Here is a 6,532-nt window from a genome sequence, read left to right as displayed (position 1 = left end):
CAAACAGCGTTCACGAATGAAGTACAGTAAACAGTAAACGAGGCAATTTCTCTTTTTTAAAGCAATGATTTGCCATTAGCGTACATTTACTAGAATAGCAGCACTTGACATCTATGTTGCTGGTTACCAAAATGCTGATTAGAATACCATACACAGTAAGAACATGCTTGAATCCTGCAAAATATATATAATTATTTCTCTTCAACAATATTTCGTTTTGAAAGGTAAAGAACCTCAGTCTCTATTTGTGGACATCTAAAAACAAAAAAAAAAATCCATCTGAAAGCAATCTTCTTAAATGATTAAAAGCATTAGAAAAGAATGAGTCCTCAGTGAAAATGTCTTTCATGAACAAATCTCTGTGACATACATCCAAAGAGTTTGAAAAACAATACAAATTGTGCTGACTACATTAACTGCATTGATAGCCTCAATTTTTTTTTTAATGTGACATATACTATAATGTGTCCAGCATCACAAACGTTACACCAGTTAGAAAAACAAAATGTTCTCTTTAAGCAATATTTCAATATCTCTATCTTTTTAACAATTTGTGGTTACATATTCTAGCTAATTATGACTGTACGCTGTTGCATTGAACTTTCGTCAATGTACAACTAAATTAGAATGGTGACTGCCAAATTTTTATAAATCTACTTTTAGTCTGATATTATTTTTGTGTTCTGCAGACCAGTGTGATAAGATATCTGTACTGAATACTCGTCTCTCAGTGAAGAAAAAAAAAATCACCTCTCCAAAATGCATGGGTAATGTTTCCCTCTAATACTTTCCCATATTCCAAGTACCAGAATACATTGCTGGGGCCCTGAATAGCTAGCATATATTACAGTATTACCAACATCATGACAATTATGGCACATGTGAAAGAAACCTGGCAAAACATACATCTTGACCAGTACATTTTCTTTTCACTACTTCTTGTACTTGGCGTTTGGATTGAAACATTTTACTTATGTTCATTCCTTTAAGCTACATACTATTCTTTTATATCTTAAACTAGAAAAGAAAAAACATGCTCTATGCTATTTCCCTTCAGATTCACCAACTGTTACTTTGTGAAATTGTCTCTTTTTAAGCACTTCAACGTGCAGTTTTCTTTTTTTTCTGACTAACATGTCACATATTTTCCTCCATCTGATGAAGAAAGGCAAAGTTCACTTCCCTTTTGTTGCCCCCCCCCCCCCATAAAAACAAAAACAAAAGACATTCCAATCTGACAGGATTAAAATGTTGGCGTTTGGGCTTCAAAGGAAATAACAGGATCAATTTCCATGAACTACTAGTATGCGGCTTGTAACTCTGAGTCTCAAAGGCATGGTATAGTTTTGGTTGAGATGGAGATTCAGACTTTAACTTTTTGCAAGCAAATAAAAACAACTTATGAAATATGAAAGAGCATCAAATTCTTAGAGTAATTTGAAGCTTGTTTGATTAAAGTTCTTGGTTTTGAAACGGCCGAGAATTTTTTTTAAAAAAGTGACACAAAATGATGATAATTAGAAGTGGGTGCCACCTTTATTAGGACCTCTTTGTTTTTGTACATCTCAGCCTTTTCAAAACCAATTTTTAACAAATAAATTTGGAATTCCTCTTGGTATTGTTTACTCTTTAATATTTCATAACAGGGTTCTCATTATTTTACAAAATCTCCATCTCAGCCCCCATCTCAACCAAAAGTAGACCATCCCTCATCCCTTTAATGCTGCCATCAAAATTGGAAATAGATCTATATCAAATCATATTGTAAATGCTCTTTGCCAAGTAGTGTTGTGCACATTTTGGTACATTGTATCAGGCCTTGTTTTACTTCATCACTAAGGAAAAAAAAAGAAAAAAAAAGATTAGAAAAGAGGCATTTAATCTGGATTAGTAGAAATTTCTAATATATACACATGTCTTTTATATATTCAACTTCTATAATAGTCCTGAAAGCACATTGTGATTATATTTGAGAAGTTTAGATGGATGCATTCCACATGTAAGTTCAGGTTCTGATGACATCCTTCATACGGAATCTGGATGCGGACCGGATAGCCTGGCAGGGTTGTTTCTGGAGAGAGACAGAGAGAGAGAGAGAGAGAGAAAGAATGGTGTATCTGTCTTTACTTGATGAGGAAAGTGACATGGGCATTTTAATCTTTGGTGAAGACACAGTGACATACAAGTATATGCTAATAAAGACATACGGTTACTTGATTTCCTCTATATGTAGTGTTTCCTTGAAACTGTAAAGTATATTATTTTATACAGTAGATCCTAATTGTAGCAATTTAACCGTGAGTACACAATGAAATATAAAATGTAGGAAACTTTCATGATCCAAATATCCAATTCTTTCCATTAAGCTTTTTATTCCATTCAGAAGAAGTTCAAGGTAGTGCTTGCCTGATACTGCAACTGGATGCATTCAACACTTTCGTGCATATAATGTCCCCGTGACCTTTCACATCAATACCCTCATAACTAATCAAAGTCAAATTGCTTAGAGGTTATGGTAACTTTGCCATCCGAAGGTAAATATAATGTCATGGTAGCAATGCTCTACAGTCAATAAAAATCAGGGTTTCCCTGTAATTTACAATCAGCAGCAAAATAACAACAATAACTAAAATGCTACTTGTACAAGGCTCAGCAGGTAATCATCTCTTCTGTATAAAACCAAAGTTAAAGATGATCTGCTGAGTAAATGTTAAGTTATTGCAAGATGAGAATAGGACAGATGTGCGTGTGAATGGATGACTGCAACAACATAAAAACTCCTGCAACCATCTTTGACAGAGGCTAAAAAAGAAATAATCAGCGTTAATTCATGTAAATCTTCGTTGTTGGAGTGATTGACTACATGCATATGCAGTACTGCATTCATTTAGCAAAACATGTGTTAATTTCTGCCCAATGAACGATCGACAGTCAAAAATTTGGTCAAGATGTCAAAGGCTTGACAAAATATTCCAACATATTTGGGGTTTACATTTTACATGTATTATTGCTTACCTCCCATATTTCCTTTCGAAATAGAGTACAGGATGCACAGATTAGAAGTTGGTAGTCAGGACATCTGTCTCTTTCTTTTTTTTTTTCTCTCTTGTCCGTAGTTGGCTGTGGTTTGCAGGGTCCATTTTGTCCACTTTGTGCTAATTCTGGTCGAAAATACAATTAACAAAAACTTAAATAAGTTATCATTTTCATGAGTGAAACAGGATAATCATACTGCAACAAAAAACAAACACATTCATCATGAATTAGAATTAATCATCACGATCTCATGAATCCCTTAGTATGAGATTTTGGATCTTCAAGTCACTGTCAACATTAATTTGTCTTACATGTAATACATTAATCATGTCATTGTTATTATCATCTTTGATGCTCTAAAGCCATATCTTACTGAAAATGAATTATGTAGGCTGGAAGTCATCTTGACACCTGTAATTCCTGTACACAAATATTAGATTGTATCATGCTCTCATTTGTATGTGGATTAGGATATGATTTCCTTGCATAAATCGGTTTGTATTCATGAGATGATATTCCTAATTTCAAATCGTTGACACTTACTTGTGAGCTGGAAAGGGCATTCACATCGCAGTCAAGACATCTTTCTATCTCCCCCTCACTCTAGTGGATGTGATCTCAAACTCAGCATGTCCATTTGTTGCTGACACCTTGATAAAAATAAAGAACAATACATCACAGCATATCACCCTTACGTCATACTTAACGCAACATAATAACAATGGAAAGTTAATTGATTTGTGACTACAGATGTATTTTCATCTGTGCACACATTAAACACTTGTGCCAATTGACATGGTTGAGAAATATTTCATTACATATAATATCTTACTTGATTACATGTATGTTTGATTTTTATATGATCTCATCTTCAGTAGATAGAATACCGTTCATGATCCTCTACAATAGAACATGCAATGAATTTACAAGAAAACAAGAATACACATTTGATCATAGATTTGCTCCCCTTCTTATATAAATGGAGATACACGTGTATAAGATTATCCTCCTCTCTTTGTTTGCAAAGTACTTGTACACTGCATTGTAATGCAACTGTCAAAGTGAAAACATGCTTGTTACAATTTATTCAAATGGAATAGGAATATTTGATACTTAATGTATTTAGATTTGGCATTATTTTCAGCTGGGCACTGAAGTGATACATTTGATAATCAAACACTTAGTAAGTTAGTATTTAACAGATATTTCAAATTAGACCGCTATTTAAGACATTTACCGTTTCTTACCTTCTGGTTGTTCTGCACTTTGTTGCAGGTAGAAAGAGCTCAGTCTTTACAATTAGATTTTGGCAAGTCAGGATAGGCCTATGTCTCTCTCTTTGGTGAAGTTTGAAGACAAGACTCAGTCTGTCCACTTGTTGGTACATCTAGCTGAAAACAGAAATCAACATGACTCAAATAATTTTTTTTCATCTTTAAAGCAGAGCATTATAAGCTAACAGTGAACACAAAATAAAATCAATTTGAAATTTGATTGTTTTGAAAAGGCATCTTGACATTGACATAATTTTCTTTGTTCCCCATGCAAATCAATTATAACTAAAAATATATCTCTTTTATTAAGATGATATTTTTTTTTAGCTTTTTAAAAAGTTAAAAAAGAAGAAGGAAGATATTTAGGTTTCAGTGAGTCGGTATAACTGATCCATTAAAAATTTAATATTTACATTTTTTTTCAAATGAACCTTTATTTTTTGAGACAGTAACATAAGAACTTGGTACTTATGAGTAAAGACATTTCTAAATAGTTCCTCTTTGACTAGATCTATTTGTAAGCTAGAAGAGTACATGTAAATGATTCACAGATTAGGAGAGGTTGGCAGTCAGGACTGAACACTTTCTCTCTCTCTCTCTCTCTTTCGGGGATATTCGAATGGCAAGATCACTTGGTTGTAGACTAGCTTTTATATAAAACACCTAGGCCTAAATCCTAGACTCTTTTTCTGAACCCACAGGTCTACAAATACCAGAAAGAGTGGAATCAACCTTAGACCTCTGCTCTAGAGACTAATATTAGTCTAGCTAATTCACGTTAGAGCTAAAGTTAGGATCTTCTAATGTTAGATCTAACATAAACTTTTTTATCAAAGTTAGCCTACATATATAGTATAGTTATTATGCATAGATTTTAGAACCTCTAGATGTCTAAACTTAGGTCTAGCTAGGCCTAGTAAGCTGGGTCTTTACAACAAAACTGCCTAGATATGAGTAGTAGGTTACTAGAAACCTCTAACGTTAGGTAGAATCAGTGGCCCAGATCTTGACTAAGGTTAGACCTAGATCCTAATTCCAGACGCCAGCTATTTATGCTTCAGACCCCGGCCCTAGATTTTATATTGTAGGTCTAGTATATTAGACTCTAAAAGTTGGTAGATCTACATCTACACCTTCTGTATAGACTACAGCCCCTTGCCCTGGACCTGGCTCTAGCCCTACAAATACATCTAACCAGCGCAGTAACGTTAGTAGTAGTGGGCCTGTACTGTCCACGTTATACTACTGCTAATGTGCTAACGTTAGGTGTTAAGTTCATTGTGATTATACTATCATAGGGCCTAGCCCGATTGAATTTGTTTTGGCATAATAACAGGCGTAGCCGTACATTCTAACACTAACACTAACGTTTAATAGAGTAACACTACCCCTACTAGCTAGAATGTCTAACACTAACGTTAGTATTAACAGTTAGAGAGAGTGTAACCGTTAGATAGATTAGACCTAACAGTAAACGAGGATTCAGTCCAACTGCATGTAATGAGGCCATAGATTACAAACCTAGATCGAACGAACAAGACACCTAAATCTAGACGTAGACCTAATGTTTGTTAGGCCTCTTTTCGCACCGTGTCAAGACGTGCTTTACGGAATAATCGGTGTTCCACTAACAAGCACCACCGGCACGGTCGGGTGGCGGCCCGGGGGTTAGTAGGCATGCCCGCGCCCACGGGATCGGTGCGAAATCAGTAATTAAAGACATCGGCCTAACGTAGTACCGTGTACTAGCGCTTGAACCTTGATATTAACCAAGTCTCAGATCAAAGTTGTATATCGAAGTGTTAGATTAAAACAGATTTTAAAGTTCCGTTATGCAGTGCAATAAAGAACTATGTATTTATTTACTAAGTTACTTACATTCGAAGGAAATAGTCCCTTTTCCAGTCACCACGTTTCCAACTCAACGACCGAAACATGCAGCTCTCGCGCGAGAGATTTTACCTGTAGCTAGCTCGTAGGGGTAGACGTACGCACACGTATTAAGTATTCGCGCGCACACAAGCTGCGCGGGGCTACTGGAAAATGCTCGAAAATGCATTTTCTGAGTTCCTGCAAGTTCAGAGTTTTGATTAAAAGTAAAGATTTCTTCAAGAAAACTAGAAATGATATTGACACATTCAATTAAAGAAACACTTGTAGTTTTATAAAACATTGAATTACTTTTGGAAGATCATCTATTTAGCTTGGAAAAGCAAACTTTG

General features: G+C 35.1%; 1 long non-coding RNA gene across 2 annotated transcripts; it reads right to left on the bottom strand.

Moving 5' to 3' along the window:
* Positions 1 to 3,100: 3,100 nt before the first annotated feature.
* Positions 3,101 to 6,229, bottom strand: LOC139709285 (uncharacterized). Of its 2 annotated transcripts, XR_011709420.1 has the most exons (4): positions 6,189 to 6,229; positions 4,284 to 4,427; positions 3,580 to 3,686; positions 3,101 to 3,161 (listed from the first exon to the last, which is right to left on the bottom strand). It is a non-coding gene; the product is annotated as an uncharacterized lncRNA (long non-coding RNA). The 2 variants fall into 2 exon arrangements; XR_011709412.1 differs by lacking the exon at positions 6,189 to 6,229 and having other exon boundaries at positions 4,284 to 4,474.
* Positions 6,230 to 6,532: the final 303 nt, after the last annotated feature.

This window comes from Diadema antillarum, unplaced genomic scaffold (assembly GCF_040938485.1).
Source record: "Diadema antillarum isolate AM-2024a unplaced genomic scaffold, OU_Dant_1.0 scf00000000, whole genome shotgun sequence".
Classification (NCBI taxonomy): Eukaryota; Metazoa; Echinodermata; class Echinoidea; order Diadematoida; family Diadematidae; genus Diadema; species Diadema antillarum.
This window is presented reverse-complemented; position numbering and strand designations above follow the sequence as displayed.